The 15,358-nt window shown below is 46.1% G+C and overlaps 2 non-coding genes and 1 pseudogene across 2 annotated transcripts; all 3 read left to right on the top strand.

Moving 5' to 3' along the window:
- Positions 1-6,853: 6,853 nt before the first annotated feature.
- TRNAG-GCC lies at positions 6,854-6,924 on the top strand. The gene has a single exon. It is a non-coding gene; the product is annotated as a tRNA-Gly (tRNA).
- A 4,274-nt stretch (positions 6,925-11,198) lies between these two features.
- LOC123406697 lies at positions 11,199-11,419 on the top strand. The gene has a single exon (XR_006612356.1). It is a non-coding gene; the product is annotated as a small nucleolar RNA U3 (small nucleolar RNA).
- Positions 11,420-13,429: 2,010 nt separating this feature from the next.
- On the top strand, positions 13,430-14,504 carry LOC123405068 (annotated as a pseudogene).
- The last annotated feature ends 854 nt before the right edge of the window (positions 14,505-15,358 follow it).

The raw sequence follows: 15,358 nt of genomic DNA, 5'->3' as shown, positions 1-15,358 counted from the left end.
TCCCTCACCGAAATCTCATTCCAGGACAAATCTGGACCATTGGATTTCCATCCAAAGGCCCAGATTCGTCAGTTTTCCGACCTACCGGACATGTCCGTGGTCAAACCGGACACGTCCGGCGACCACAGAGCCTACAGAGGCAGGAGATCCTCCTCCTCTCGTAGCCTCGTGCCCGAGCTCCAGATCGGGAGGAGCCCCGATCCAGAGCAGCAGCCGCCGGCCTCCTGCTCCCCTGCCCGCACCCTAGCGCCGCCGCGCCGCCACCGGCCGGTGTAGCCCCGCCGCCGCCCTCGGTCCCAACCTGATCCGCCGCTGCCCTCGGTCCCAGCCAGATTCGCCGCCGCAGCCTCTCTGTCCGCCGCCGTCCGTTCCTCCCGTGCCCTGCCCGCTCCCGTCGGCCGCCCCTTGCTCCTGCCGGAGCCGGGAGCCGTGGCAACGCCAGATCCGCCGGCGCCATGGTCGGGCTCGGCAGCCAGCGAGGAGCTCGACGAGCCAGCGCTCCCCTGTGCCTCTTTGGCCGCCCCGTGTCGAGGCCCAGTCGGTCAGGCGCCCTAGGCCCAGCGCAACGCCCAGACCGGCCTCGCCTCGCCCCCTGGTCCGCCTCGAGGCCACCGGCCCAGTCTGCTCCAGCCTCCTCACCAGGCCGATCCGAGCCGGCCCAAAGGTGAGGCTATACCCCGCCCCAGCGCATTTTTATTATGTTGCGCATGCTGTAGGCCCGTTAGTAATATAGATGATTTTTCGGAATTATTGTAAATTCTAGAGAAATAGACGTATTTTAAAACGCGTGTATCTTTTAAACCGTTAGTCGGTTTGCGATGTGTAGTATATGGATTTCGTCTAGTTTTGCGCGTAGAACGCAATTTCACAACTTGCATATTTGTTTGATTTAGTTTAGCATGCCTAATGCCTAGTTTTACGTGCTGTCTCGATAGGTTTATTGCCCGTAGTTATTTTTCGCGCGTGTCCGGGTTGTTCGTATGCCGTAGAATAAATGCCCATGTTTTAGGGACCATTTTTCCATGCATTTTAGAGCGGTCATTTGTATTTTTGCATGTAGGGAATTGCCTCTAGTTTATTTTCCCGTATATAGGTTATTCCCCCGCATTATTGTGTGGCTTTATTTTGTGTTGCAACCCCACATATTTTATATGTTTCCGGGGTAGAAAAATCCATGGGATTTTTCTGTGCAATTAGATTTAGCATTATAGCAAGTTATTTCGCGCGGTATTTTGCCATGTTGCCCTTTTGTTTAATTGGTAGGATTTATTGCGTGCTTCGTTTGACGGAGTTGTCAACTATAGAGTTTTCTTGGGTGTTTAGACTAGCCTCTGGTATTTTTAGTTGCAATAGAAATGCATGTTTAGGTGTGTTTTGATTGCCCTCAAGTTGCTAGAAATAGTGCTGTTTTAGAGGAGCTGAAATATTTCTAAGTCTGGAATCTGTTATATTTTGTTGCTGTCTTGTCTTGCTTGCACCTTGTGTTCTGTAGCTCTTTTGAGGTTGATGCAATGGAGTTAGTTGTACCCCTTGTGTTTCTCTAGCATGCTGTAAATTTTCATGCCATTTGGAGTCTTGTAGCTATAGGTTTTTCTGCTATCAATATTGCTTCAGACTGAAAACTGCACTTTCACGAGGTGTAATTTTCACTAAGTCTGAAATAGTGTGTGAGATGCCATGTTGTGTCTTCTTTTCCTAGCGATCCATGATGCCATGCTAGTTGTTGTTAGTTGTTCGTAGTAGTGCTTCTTGCCCTCTTCCGTGCCATGCCTTGCTTGAGTTTATCGGAGTTGTGTAGCTCGTAGTTGTGGGGCGTAGAATATGCTATGTGGCTGATTTTGGCAGATTGTAGTCATTTCTTGTTTTGATCGTAGTTTTTGAACCGTAGCTCCGTTGTGGTCGTGTCCTACATGAAACTTGCTTAGAATTTTGTGTAGTGTCATTTTCTCTTGCTGGTTGCATGTGTTGAAGTGTCAGTAGCCGTCGTTGCACACTTGTTGCATTCATGACATCATGTCTTGCGATGCTTGTAACTTTTGAACCGTAGCTCCGTTGGAGATGTTCTTTATGTGTAGATTGCTTGTATTGACGCGTAGAATCACGTGAACCTATTTGTTTTGCTGTTTAACAACCAAATTAATGTGTTAATTCAGATCTGGACAGAATTGTAAATTAACATGTGAGGTCGTCTCGGAGATGCTATGTGTCATTTCCGACCTCATTTAAAATGCCTAGATAGGTAGTTTAATTATGCTTCACCTCTTGCCATGTTTAACCACATTTAATATTGCCGTGTATCTAATCGGGATAGAACTAAATAAATAAGCGTGGATTTCGTCAATATGCAACTCGTTGCATATTGAACTTCACTTAATGTGTAGTGTTTGGTTGTGTGAATTGTCATGCCGTGTCTTGCATGTATTTAGCTGCTCATGCATCATATGTGTTGTGCATCGTGTGGTGAATTCCGTGTGTTGATTTGTGTTTCCGGCTTCCTCCGTCGCGATAGAGTTTAGCAAGCGTGTCGGATGTAAGGACCTGTTCGACTACATCGGTTCGTGTGCTTCACAGATTCATTCTTCTTCCAAGCGGGATCTCAGGCAAGATGATCATTTCCCCAGATACCATTACTATCATTTCCATGCTAGTTTTACCGCTTCTATCGATTATGTCTCGTTGCCTACCACATGTTAAATACCAGCCTCTCAACAATGCCATGATAACCTTCAACCTGTTCAACCTAGCAAACCACTGTTTGGCTATGTTACCGCTTGCTTAACCCTGTTGATAGCGTTGCTAGTTGCAGGTGCAGTTGCTTCCATGTGAAAACATGAGTTCCTTGTTATATCACCCTATTAAATGCTATTTAATTTAATGCACCTATATACTTGGTAAAAGGTGGAAGGCTCGGCCTTTCTAGCCTGGTGTTTTGTTCCACCTTTGCCCCCTTAGTTTCGGCTACCGGTGTTATGTTCCATAATTGAGCGCTCCTAACACGATCGGGGTTGTTATGGGGACCCCCTTGATAATTCGTTTTAGATTAAAGCTGGTCTGGCAAGGCCCAACATTGGTACTACATTTGCCCAACATAATAACTTGATAATAATGAAATGCATAGGGAGTTAGCGCTACCCGAGGAGTAATTTTACATAAACAGGGGGGGCCAGTGCTGATGGTGTTGGTCCCAAACGGTCTGCCTGCGGGGCCACCACGGGGAAACTCGAGGTTTGGCACCCGTAGCTAGTTCCATCCGTCGTGTCCTGAGAACGAGATACGCGGCTCCTATCGGGTTCGTCGACACGTCGGGCGGCCTTGCTAGATTAGTTTTACCTTTGACGAGATATCTTGTGCATCGGGATTCCGGTGATGCTTTGTGTAATCTCAGAGTTGAGGTTTTCCACTAGGAAATCCGACGAGATCGCGAGCTTCGTGATTGAGGATTTCTATGCGGCTTGTGGTAATTTGTGATGGACTAGTTGGAGCACCCCTGCAGGGTTAAATCTTTCGGAAAGCCGTGCCCGCGGTTATGTGGCAATGTGGAAACTTTGTTTAACACTGGTTCTAGATAACTTGAAGTTAACGTAATTAAAATATGCCAACTGTGTGCGTAACCGTGACTGTCTCTTTCGTGAGTTCTTTCTCCGATCGAGGACACGGTGGGGTTATGTCTGACGTAGGTAGGTGTTCAGGATCATTCACTTGATCATTAGTAGCTCACGTCCGTTATGCGTAGATCTTCCCCCCCCCCCTCTTATCTCTTGTACTCGTAAGTTTAGCCACCAAATATATGCTTAGCCGCTGCTGCAACCTCGCCACTTAACCTTACCTCACCCATTAAGCTTTGCTAGTCTTGATACCTTTGGAAATGAGATTGCTGAGTCCCCTATGGCTCACAGATTACTACAACACCAGTTGCAGGTACAGGTAAAGGTTACTTGACGCGAGCGCGTTGATTGTTCATTTGGAATTGCTTCTTCTTCTTCTTCATCATCGATCTAGGATGGGTTCCAGGCCGACAGCCTGGGATAGCAAGGATGGACGTCGTTCTTATTTTTCTCATTTGTTTTCGTCCGTAGTCGGACCCCGCTCTTACTCTTGATGATTATGTAATGTACTGATGTGACTCTGATGTAGCTTGTGGCGAGTGTAAGCCAATTCCATATATCTCTTCTTTTCAGTACATGTACTTGTAACGATATCCATTCTTGCGACACGACGAGATGCGCTTCTATCCCTGACGAGGCCGTCGTGCCAAATTGAGGATAGGGTCGCATCTTGGGCGTGACAAGCTTCTCCAACCAATTTATCACCCAGTAGAAGCAGCTGCACAGATAATGGCGGAACGTGAACATTAGGCTCATTGTCGACAGCAAGTTACCAGATAAATTCATCCAGTTCTGGGTTGATACTGTTAGGTTGATCTCCTTCCGTTCAAGCCCAACGGGTCGAACAGGCCCTTGCCTCGCGTCCTGATCGGGGGCACCCAACCCTCGTATGATCAATGGCCCCCTGTCACGCTGGGCAATATAAAGAGGTGAAGGGTTGGGGCACACACTACGAGGTTCGTCGCGCAGTCACCAACCCCATCAACACAACCTACCGATCTAGGTTAGCTCTGAAGTGTTGGGAAGCTCCGCCGCCACAACACACGCACACCCACGGCCATCGCCGTCGTCGCCATCCACACCATGGCGTCAGGCTCGGGATCCTCGAGCCAAGGAGAAGGTATAACCCGGCCATCTCTTACTCCCTACAACCGTATATTTTCAACCCATCCATTCCAGAGGATCTATCGGAAACAGCTCACCATTGTCCGGTGCTTGAAGAGAAGACAAAGGCGACCAACTTTAGTTTCTGCGAAACAAAGCACTATCGAAATCACCTGACGGAACAACTTTGTTTCCTGAGCAGCCGCTGCTTCCTCCTCCACATTATTGTCGCTTGACCGATCAAGGAAAGTATTGCTGAAATCCCGCTCTTTTCTAAGAGAGGCTGGGTCGTGAGGAAATGGGGGAAGCAGGAGTTATCGCCGGTGCAATGCAAGGGGTGACACACCACCATGCCATGTCCATCGACATTCTCCCGGCCTCCCGGGGCGCTCTATCCACTAGTAGAAAAAGGGCCTTTAGCCCCAGTTCGTTTGGGCTATTAGTCCCATTTCAGGAACCGGGACTAATCATCCGAGACTAATGCTAGCCCCGGTTCGGCCCCGAACCGGGGCTAATGGCCCTTCACGTGGCGGGGCTGGGAGCGAGGGGGAGGGAGGACCCTAGTTACGAACCGGGACTAAAGGATCCGTCTGTTTATTTTGTTTGTTTGACCCGAAAAGGTAGAATTATTTTTTATTTTTTTCAAATTTTATTTTTGAATATTTTTTGATTTTTTATATGTTTTATATCCAATTTTCAAATCTTTGAATTATTTGACAATTTATTATCTAATCACCCATCCTCACTGCTCTAGCGTAGATCATTCATTCCAAATCGTCTAACTTCCCGGCCAAGTCTGCACTTGTTGTTTTCCTAACAATAGTAAGCTATCAATCATAAACAACCTGGGTCTTGATGTCATGTCACATGATTTAATTTTTTGAATTACAAATAATTTATTAAAATAAACCTAATAAGTAACAATAATAGAGAATTTCAATGAAAACAACCTAATATTTTTAAATAAAATTATTTTTTCTTATTTTTTTGGAAAAAAACTTCTTTTTGAAATAGCTTTTTTTCATTTGGAATTTTGAGCATCCGAGAAAACTTCACCGGGCAAGCCATCTAACCCGCTCACCACCTGTGGCAGCAAGAGCGCCTTCGGGGTGCCCCCTGTTCTTGCAGCTAAACAGAGAAAAACTTGTTTGGTTACTGTAATATTACTGTCTGTGGTTACTGAAGCATTACGCTTACTATAAACCAACTAGGAATAGGAATAATACCTGTAAAATAATAAATATAGAAAAGCATAACTGCGTCAAAAATTATGCTAGAGGCTGATGAGCAGGGCTTTAAAATCAATCAAGCGGTTGATTTTTTTCCCAGGTCAGAAGATTTTATGCTGGAGCATACTCCGTTGAAGGGCATCTTCAACCAAACAGCCATCTGTTGAACCCCCAGCCTCCCACACACAGAATTAAGGGGATGCTTAATTTGCTACTTGCTTGAATTTTTTATCACCCACATCATCTGCTCTTTGTTTTCCTATTTTGTTAGCAGGATCACCATGAATTCAACCAGATCATGAGTATGATTTGACTGCATTTCTAAAATTATGGATTTCCTTAGCAGGGAAAGTCTCTCACCGCTGCTAGAGATCTGGATGCGTCCTTCGACATGCATCTAGGATCCGAGCCTGCCTGTGTGCTCCAATGCCATGTGCTCTGTATCTTTTGGACCTCTGTTTCAATGTGTATGGCTATTCCACCATTTATTCGGCTTTATTTATAAAGGTGGGCTTTGCCTTTTTCCCTAGAAGAGAACTAGAAAACGAATGTATCGTGGTCTGTTTGCCCATTATTGATTTTCCATCTCACCTGGAGACGGAGTTATATTTGTTAATTTGGTTCTTCATTTTTCCGGCAGCAGATTGTGTTTACTCGTTATTATATGGACAAATTCGTGGTCGTGGTCGATATTACTTGGCATGTTCTAGTTCCTGCTGATTTATGTGGCATGTCAGGGTAGCCTAGTGTCAAAATAATTTTTGTGTCTTTCTTTATCACACGTTGGCGTCTCCTACAGGTGCCCAGAACTAGAATGATTTATGTGGATCGAAGCTGTGTCTTGCTTGCACAAATGCTCTTTGGTTTTCTAGTAACAGGATACTAAAATGTTTTATTAATACTTCCTCCAGCAAAGCACCAGTGGTCTAGTGGTAGAATAGTACCCTGCCACGGTACAGACCCGGGTTCGATTCCCGGCTGGTGCAACTAATTTTTTTGGTTTATGCTATCTTTTTTTTTTTAAACTACCAACAAAATATTGTGACTAAAGCTTGTTTTGTAACCTACAACAGTCCGGGCAACAAAAAATGATACTAAATCTTGTTCTGGCCAAAACACCCAAAAAGTTGTGATTCCCCAATGTCTTGTTCTGGACACTGAGCTTGATTGTCTGTACCATTTTTCACTGTCATATGCATTCTGTTTTTTAGGCATAACTAGAAGCATCCACACTTTGCACAAGAAGAATAGAGTCGGGCCCCTTGTCGACCGACCGATCGACGCCCGTTGAGTCAGCGGCGCTTGGGAGCCACCTGTTCAGATGCACATACTTGGTCCACATCCATCAGGCTATCGATCAGCATTCTGTTGTCTATCAGGTTATCGATCAACATTCTGTTGTCAATCAAGCACCTAGAGTACAGGTTATCTTTCCCCAATGCTTTGTGTTGGAATTATGCGCTAGAGGCAATAATAAATATAGTTATTATTATAATTCCTGTATCAAGATAATCGTTTATTATCCATGCTATAATTGTATTGAATGAAGACTTATATACATGTGTGGATACATAGACAAAACACTGTCCCTAGCAAGCCTCTAGTCGGCTAGCCAGTTGATCAAAGATAGTCAAGGTCTTCTGACTATGTACAAGGTGTTGTTGCTTGATAACTGGATCACGTCATTAGGAGAATCACGTGATGGACTAGATCCAAACTAATAGACGTAGCATGTAGATCGTGTCATTTTGTTGCTACTGTTTTCTACGTGTCATGTATTTGTTCCTATGACCCTGAGATCATATAACTCACTGACATCGGAGGAATGCTTTGTGTGTGTCAAACGTCGCAACGTAATTGGGTGACTATAAAGATGCTCTACAGGTATCACTGAAGGTGTTCGTTGAGTTAGTATGGATCGAGACTGGGATTTGTCACTCCGTATGACGGAGAGGTATCTTGGGGCCCACTCGGTAATACAACATCACACACAAGCCTTGCAAGCAATCTAACTTAGTGTAAGTTGCGGGATCTTGTATTACGGAACGAGTAAAGAGACTTGCCGGTAAACGAGATTGAAATAGGTATGCGGATACTGACGATCGAATCTCGGGCAAGTAACATACCGAAGGACAAAGGGAATGACATACGGGATTATATGAATCCCTGGCACTAAGGTTCAAACGATAAGATATTCGTAGAATATGTGGGATCCAATATGGGCATCCAGGTCCCGCTATTGGATATTGACCGAGGAGTCACTCGGGTCATGTCTACATAGTTCTCGAACCCGCAGGGTCTGCACACTTAAGGTTCGACGTTGTTTTATGCGTATTTGAGTTATATGGTTGGTTACCGAATGTTGTTCGGAGTCCCGGATGAGATCACTGACGTCACGAGGGTTTCCGGAATGGTCCGGAAATGAAGATTGATATATAGGATGACCTCATTTGATTACCGGAAGGTTTTCGGAGTTACCGGGAATGTACCGGGAATGACGAATGGGTTCCGGGTGTTCACCGAGGGGGGGGCAGCCCATCCCGGGGAAGCCCATAGGCCTTCGGGGTGGCGCACCAGCCCTTGGTGGGCTAGTGGGACAGCCCAAGAAGGCCCTATGCGCTATAGATAGAAAATCAAAGAGAAAAGAAAAAAAAGGGAGGTGGGAAAGAAGAGAAGGACTCCACCTTCGAATCCTAGTTGGACTAGGATTGGAGGAGGACTCCTCCTCCCTTGGTGGCGCAGCCCTTGGGGCTCCTTGAGCCTCAAGGCAAGCCTCCCCTCCCCTCCTCCTATATATATGGAGCTATTAGGGCTGATTTGAGACGACTTTTGCCACGGCAGCCCGACCACATACCTCCACGGTTTTACCTCTAGATCGCGTTCCTGCGGAGCTCGGGCGGAGCCCTGCTGAGATTAGATCACCACCAACCTCCGGAGCGCCGTCACGCTGCCGGAGAACTCATCTACCTCTCCGTCTCTCTTGCTGGATCAAGAAGGCCGAGATCATCGTCGAGCTGTACGTGTGCTGAACGCGGAGGTGCCGTCCGTTCGGCACTAGATCGTGGGACAGATCGCGGGACGGTTCGTGAGACGGTTCGCGGGGCGGATCGAGGGACGTGAGGACGTTCCACTACATCAACCGCGTTTCTTAATGCTTTTGATGTGCGATCTACAAGAGTACGTAGATCGGAAATCCCCTCTCGTAGATGGACATCACCATGATAGGTCTTCGTGTGCGTAGGAAAATTTTTGTTTCCCATGCGACGTTCCCCAACACTTTGTTCTCGGTAGAGTACCATTTTTCACTGTCATATGCATTCTGTTTTTTACGCATAACCAGAAGCATGCACACTCTGCATAAGAAGAATAGAGCTGAGCCCCTTGTCGACGGACCGATCGACGCCTGTTGTGTCATCGGTGCTTGGGAGCCACCTGTGATGTACATACTTGCTCCACATCCATGAGGTTATTGATCAGCATTCTGTTGTCTATCAGGTTATCGACGTTCGTCGTCGCCCTGCCTTAACAAACCAGACGAGCTAAAGTTGCTTCCTTCACATGTTTTGTAAGCTTTTATATTTCTTTATAGAGGGAGTGGCTGACTGACTTAGCCTGTTTCAGAGATGCTGAAAAATTATTCCTTACTTTTTGTTAAATCAATTATTCTTTACTGTTGATCTTGGTTTTGGTACCGCCTCAGCTCATCCTGTGTTCATCCTCACTTATTGGTTGAAGGTGAGACCATGCTCCAAAGTGGGTTTCGGTCTTCTGGTCTATATGGGCGTGTTTGGTTGGGTGGCTCGCACCTGGCTTGCATCCGAGATGCAAAATGGCCCATGTTTGGTTGGCTGCATGGTCTTCTCAGCCTGGCCTAGTCGATGCAAAAAGAGGCCTCCCAGCCAGGCTGAGGGAAACACAGGATCGGAGCGTTTCTTTCATGCAGGCTCGTTCTTGCCTTTTGCCTGCACCCGCGATGCAGCCCACCACTCCGTCGTCGTCGTCCTCGCCGGAGGATGATGTCGCTCCTCCATGCCTTTCACTGGGCCACGAGTCTACGCGCCGCCATGCCAGCCCCTTCCCCACCACCGGCGCCACCCCTCTCCCCCACCGCAACGCCCCCTCCCTGCGGCGAGCCCCACGGCTAGAGCCAGCTCGCGGCCACCCCCTCCCTCCCTGCGGTGAGCCCTCCCGCCTCAGCCAGCCCGCGGCCACCCTCCTTCCCCAACACCGACGCCACCCCTCTCCCCCACCGTGGCGCCCCTCCCCGCGGCGAGCCACCTGCTAGAGCCATCCCGCGGCCACCCCCTCCGTCCCCGTGGCGAGCCCCCCTCTGTCATGTATAGCATCTCTGGTGCATCCGTATCATGCAATCAACCAAACACTCATCTCACCCCATCCCTGCATCCACTCAAACAGGCCAGGCTCACCCAGGATGCCCCATACGATGCAGGCTAGAGCCACCCAGGCAACCAAACACGCCCTATATGAAGAGGTCCGGGCTGGCATTTTTTTTTGCAACCCTCATATGCATTCATCCGTCATCAATATCTGGCAATCTAGCTGTCAGAGTGTGACATCAATACCCTTTCTTCAGATGGATAGGATAGATGCCGAGAAATCAAACATATATCAATCCGTCCTAATGATCCTTCTCATCATGGCTTCAGTTTGTATAAGAAAGAGATTCAGGTTCGCAGTTTTGCATTCATCCATATATCATGTACTGGAAAACCGTTCCTAAATATAAGGCCTTTTAGAAATTGCACTATAGACTATGTACGAAGTAAAATGGCTGAATCTACATTCTAAAAGATGTATATATACATTCGTATGTAGTTCATAAAGAAATCTCTAAAAGGTCTTATATTTAGGAACAGAAGGAGTACTAGTTACACAATCCATATGTTTTGTGATGTTCGGAAAAGTACTTGAATCACGTCCATTTTTTTCTCTGGTTTCGGTCTTATCTGTTGCACAAAAAGGAAAAAGAAAATCTCCCCCTAATCAGTGTGCCTGCTACTTCTGTAATGGCCGGCTGTAATTTAATTTAGGAAAAGATAAAGGAAAAATGACGTAACCAAATTGAAAAGGCAATGTAGAAAAAAGGCAAGAAATACATTCCTCGGCTGAACTGGGACCATGACCCGCACGTCCATGCTCTCACTGAGGACAGAGGAGGCACTGCTGCCTAATTAGTCCCACCTCGCTAGTTTAAGCGATGCTAAACCAGTTTATAAGGCTAGGCGTCGCTCAATTCATCACGACCTTACTTGAACAGGATCTGTTCTATAGGCTCGTACCGCTGCATCCTTTACCAATAAGGAGGCAAACACTTCAGTCTGGTTGATGCATTCTGACCTCTAGGCCAGAGCGTGATTAACGGCCAGGATTCACCTGATGGGTGTCATCCAATGGCTGTAGAGGATCGTTCTTGTCCAGCTCACATTGGTGCAGGGTGGCACAGAGGTTGTCTGACAGACTCCACAATTCTTTTTCTTTTTTTGCTTTCAAACTCTTTTCAGTTGCACAGTCCGACGCCTGCAAATGGAGGTGCTCCTTTGCTTCAACTATTTGAAAGACCACAGGTGACACACGAGTAAGATGGGAGAAAAAGGTTCTTCCTTTGCATCACAACTCTTACATTCAGTCAGTCTCATGGTGGTAGCCAGAAAAATAGCAACTGATGCTTCATTTCACGCAAAAATTATATTACAACGCGCACAAGATTTGTGTTACTTAAAGCTGGTAACTCAGATGCTCCATGGAAGATTATTGACTGCTAACTTAAGAGCTTGAGCAAAAACTATATTACAGCGCGCACAAGAGCTTTATTGCTTGAAGATGGTAACTCAGATGCTCCATGGAAGATTATTGATTGCTAACTTAAGAGCTTGAACACATTATCCAGAAAATCATGTCTCAGTTTAGTGCCATGGCCAGAGGTGACCCCTTGCCTCTACTGCCTAGAGACTGAGTAAGAGAGGAGGAAGAAGTTATTCGGCTGCAACATGGCACTTCAATTTCAGTTAGTAGCCAGATAAATGGGAACTTTGCACCTTTGACTTTGAGAAAACAGTATGTGGTTTGCCTACTGTGGTAAAAAGAAAGTAGTGTCGTAATATTTTTAATTGCAAACTAGTTGTGGAATTTAGAGCAAGATTTCCTAAATGCTCTATGGAAGACTAGTTCACCTTATCTTTCAACACTTCCATGCCTCTACAGGGTGGCCCAGTGGTAGTGGTTGTCTGATAGACTGCAACATTTTTGTCATCTGCAACTCCCTCTGGCAACAGAAACTCACATTCGTGCTCTAAAGTATGTGGAAATCATATGCATTGTGATCTTTTGATTATTTTTTTGACAATATGCATTGTGACCTGTTGATTTTTTAACAATATAATCTCTCCTATCACATTGAAATTATGTATACTATAGAATGGTTCAGTTCAGTCCACATTATAGTTGTTGCAGTAAAGCCAGATAAGATGCATGGCACTCTGGTTCACTGCCACAACAATGAATAACAGAACACAAGCAAACTGACCACATGCATGATCCATCCATGCTATATTATCTAAGACCTGGTATCGCTTGCTCAATGTTTTTGCTTCTGCTTCACAACTCAAGGTTGGTTTCCATGATCACATATTTGGCTTGGTTCTCGTTGAGGCCGATTTGCCGCCTTCATCCGACACACACACACTTGTGAACTAAACTAGATTCAGCTAGTGTTCAAGTTTAGTGGATACATTTGACTTCACCCTTAAGTAGCACATTTAACTTCACCCTTTATACCTAGATTATACGTTACATGTGACAACAATGCTATATTTACGAGCTTAACATGCAGGTTTTACGGAGTGACTCCGACTTGGTAGGTTCTGATTGGATTAAGGGGGGAGGTTGAGCTTGTATAAGCATGTAATACCCCGGCGTTTAGCATTATTTTTTGTCAATTTGGAGTATATGCAGGTCAACGGAAATCGATGGATCGTGTCCATAGCATCTAATCAACCGGGATATACATTTTTTTAACATCTAAATTTAGACCATTAAAGTTTACAATCAATTGATTAGATATTATTAACATAAGTGAAATGAATATGGTGGCTTATTTGCTTCTTGTTTCAATAATTTTGTATTACTCCCTTTGTACCATATAAATTGGCAGATTTTCTAGGTGTGAGTAATTAACAAGAACATGATCTTCACATTTACCTTTTCTCTACCATTTCTCGAAGGATGCATGCATGGTCGATGGTTCTTTATTCCCTAGACGATTAGAATAGGTTAGGATCGGTTAAGATCTACATGAAATGCATAAGATTTAATGTGCACAAGATTTGCACAGTTACTATCTAATTCACCATCCAGCATGACATACGTTCCTGAATGGTCGTTCCACTCGCGTACATCCACGATGAAAATTTCCCATATAAGGAGGTCCATGGCTACGTATCCTAGGACACTCGAAGCAACTTATACACAACAATGGAAAGAGCAAATGCGATTATGCTACTTGTGACCATTGTGCTGGCTGCCACTACGTCGGGGGTGATCGCCATCGCCATGGACATCAAGCACAAGGACCTGGCGTCGGAGGATTCCTTGCAAGCGCTATATGTGCGTTGGTGCGAGCACTACAGTGTGAAACGCGACCTCGGTGACAAGGCCCGACGCTTCAACGTGTTCAAGGAGAATGCACGCATGATCCACAAGTTCAACCAAGGTGATGCACCCTACAAACTGAGCCTCAACCTCTTCGGTGACATGACCGATGAAGAGGTCCACCGTGCTTATGGCCGCTGCTCCAACATCAAGTCTGATGGCCGGAAGCACCGGCGACAGGGCCCGTTCAGGCGTGACGCCCTCGTCGGCCGCAAGGGCCTCCCGGCATCCGCGGATTAGCGCAAAGGCCCGTCAGCGGTGACAAGCGTGAAGCGAGAAGGAGCGTATTGCGGTGCCTGCTGGGCCTTCACGGCAACAGCGGCGGTGGAGGGCATCAACTCCATCAGGACCAGGAACCTGACGTCGCTGTCCGCGCAACAACTCGTGGACTGCGACAAAGGGAACACCGGGTGTGAAGGTGGATTCGCAAAGTTAGGCTTCAAGTACATAATGCAATCGTGCGGCATCGAAACAGAGGCTAAGTACCCGTATGTTGGCCATGAGGACGGCCACTGCTTGGTGCCCAAGCCAAACCGGAACCAGGTTGTCACCATCGATGGCTACAAACAGGTGGTGCCGAATGAGGTGGTGGCATTGGAGCAGGCGGTGGCAACCCAACCTGTGGTGGTGGGAGTTGATTCGAACTCGACGGCCCTCCTAAGCTATGGGGAAGGCGTCTTCGTGGGGCCATGTGGGACAAACCTGGATCATGATATGACGGTGGTGGGCTATGGCACCTCACACGAGTATAAAACCCCCATAAGATACTTGATTATGAAAAACTCATGGGGGTAGACTGGGTGAAAACGGATACATCCGCATAGCGCGCATGGTGAAAGGTCAGCCCACGCAAGGCATCTGTGGCATCCTCATAGACGCGTCACCCAGTGAAATTTAGTAGGAAAGGCACAATGATATCTTGAAAAGAAATTAATGGTCTGTGCATAGAGAGCGATTTTAACATGGGCCCAAACATGTATGCACCGTTATGTATTAATTTTACCTTGTTGAAGGTGATGTCTATGATAGTATATAGCTAATATAGACAATTTACTTTCATAAAACAAGAAAAATAATTGTATCGCTATTAAAACACCACACCAAATAAGAAAAGATATAACCATGACAATTAATGTTGTCTCTACCATCCAATTTTGGTTGCGTACAATATTTTTCAGTATTAACTAGCAAAAGAGCCCGTGGAGAAAAAGAAAACATACCTTTAACCAAATAACCATGATTCAAGACCACATCCACTAATTTAGGCTGCATAAATTTATACGTGGGCGTCCGTGGGTAAATGAAATATATTTGTGGGATATTTTAGTCTGAATATCCTACGAGCAGCCAACATAATTACATACAAAGAAATAATAGAGATAGTAGCTAGCCTGAACCAAGTGCTCAGAGTAGTGTTTTGCCCCGACCTCCTTCCTCGTGCTCTCCGTCCGTTTTTTCAAAGCTTGCTCTTTTTCTCTTCCTGTGTTGGCTCCTCGCCTGTCCATCTCCCTCCTCCTTCCTAGTTTGCACGAGGCGTTGGTTGGCGCGTTGATGCATCTGCAGCCTAGCTTCTCTGGCCCTCTTTCATGTCCCCCCCCTCTTTAGGTGTCCCCCTCTTCAATGGCTTGCCGGTGGATCCATTTTTCTTTTTTTGCCTAATATAAATCCGTTGGTCTTCATCTTAGTGTTATCTTCGGTAGTTTATCGATTTGGATCCTTGTTATGCCCTGATTTGTGTTCAATCTTTATTTA

This window comes from Hordeum vulgare, chromosome 6H (genome assembly GCF_904849725.1).
Source record: "Hordeum vulgare subsp. vulgare chromosome 6H, MorexV3_pseudomolecules_assembly, whole genome shotgun sequence".
Taxonomy (NCBI): Eukaryota; Viridiplantae; Streptophyta; class Magnoliopsida; order Poales; family Poaceae; genus Hordeum; species Hordeum vulgare.
This window is presented reverse-complemented; position numbering and strand designations above follow the sequence as displayed.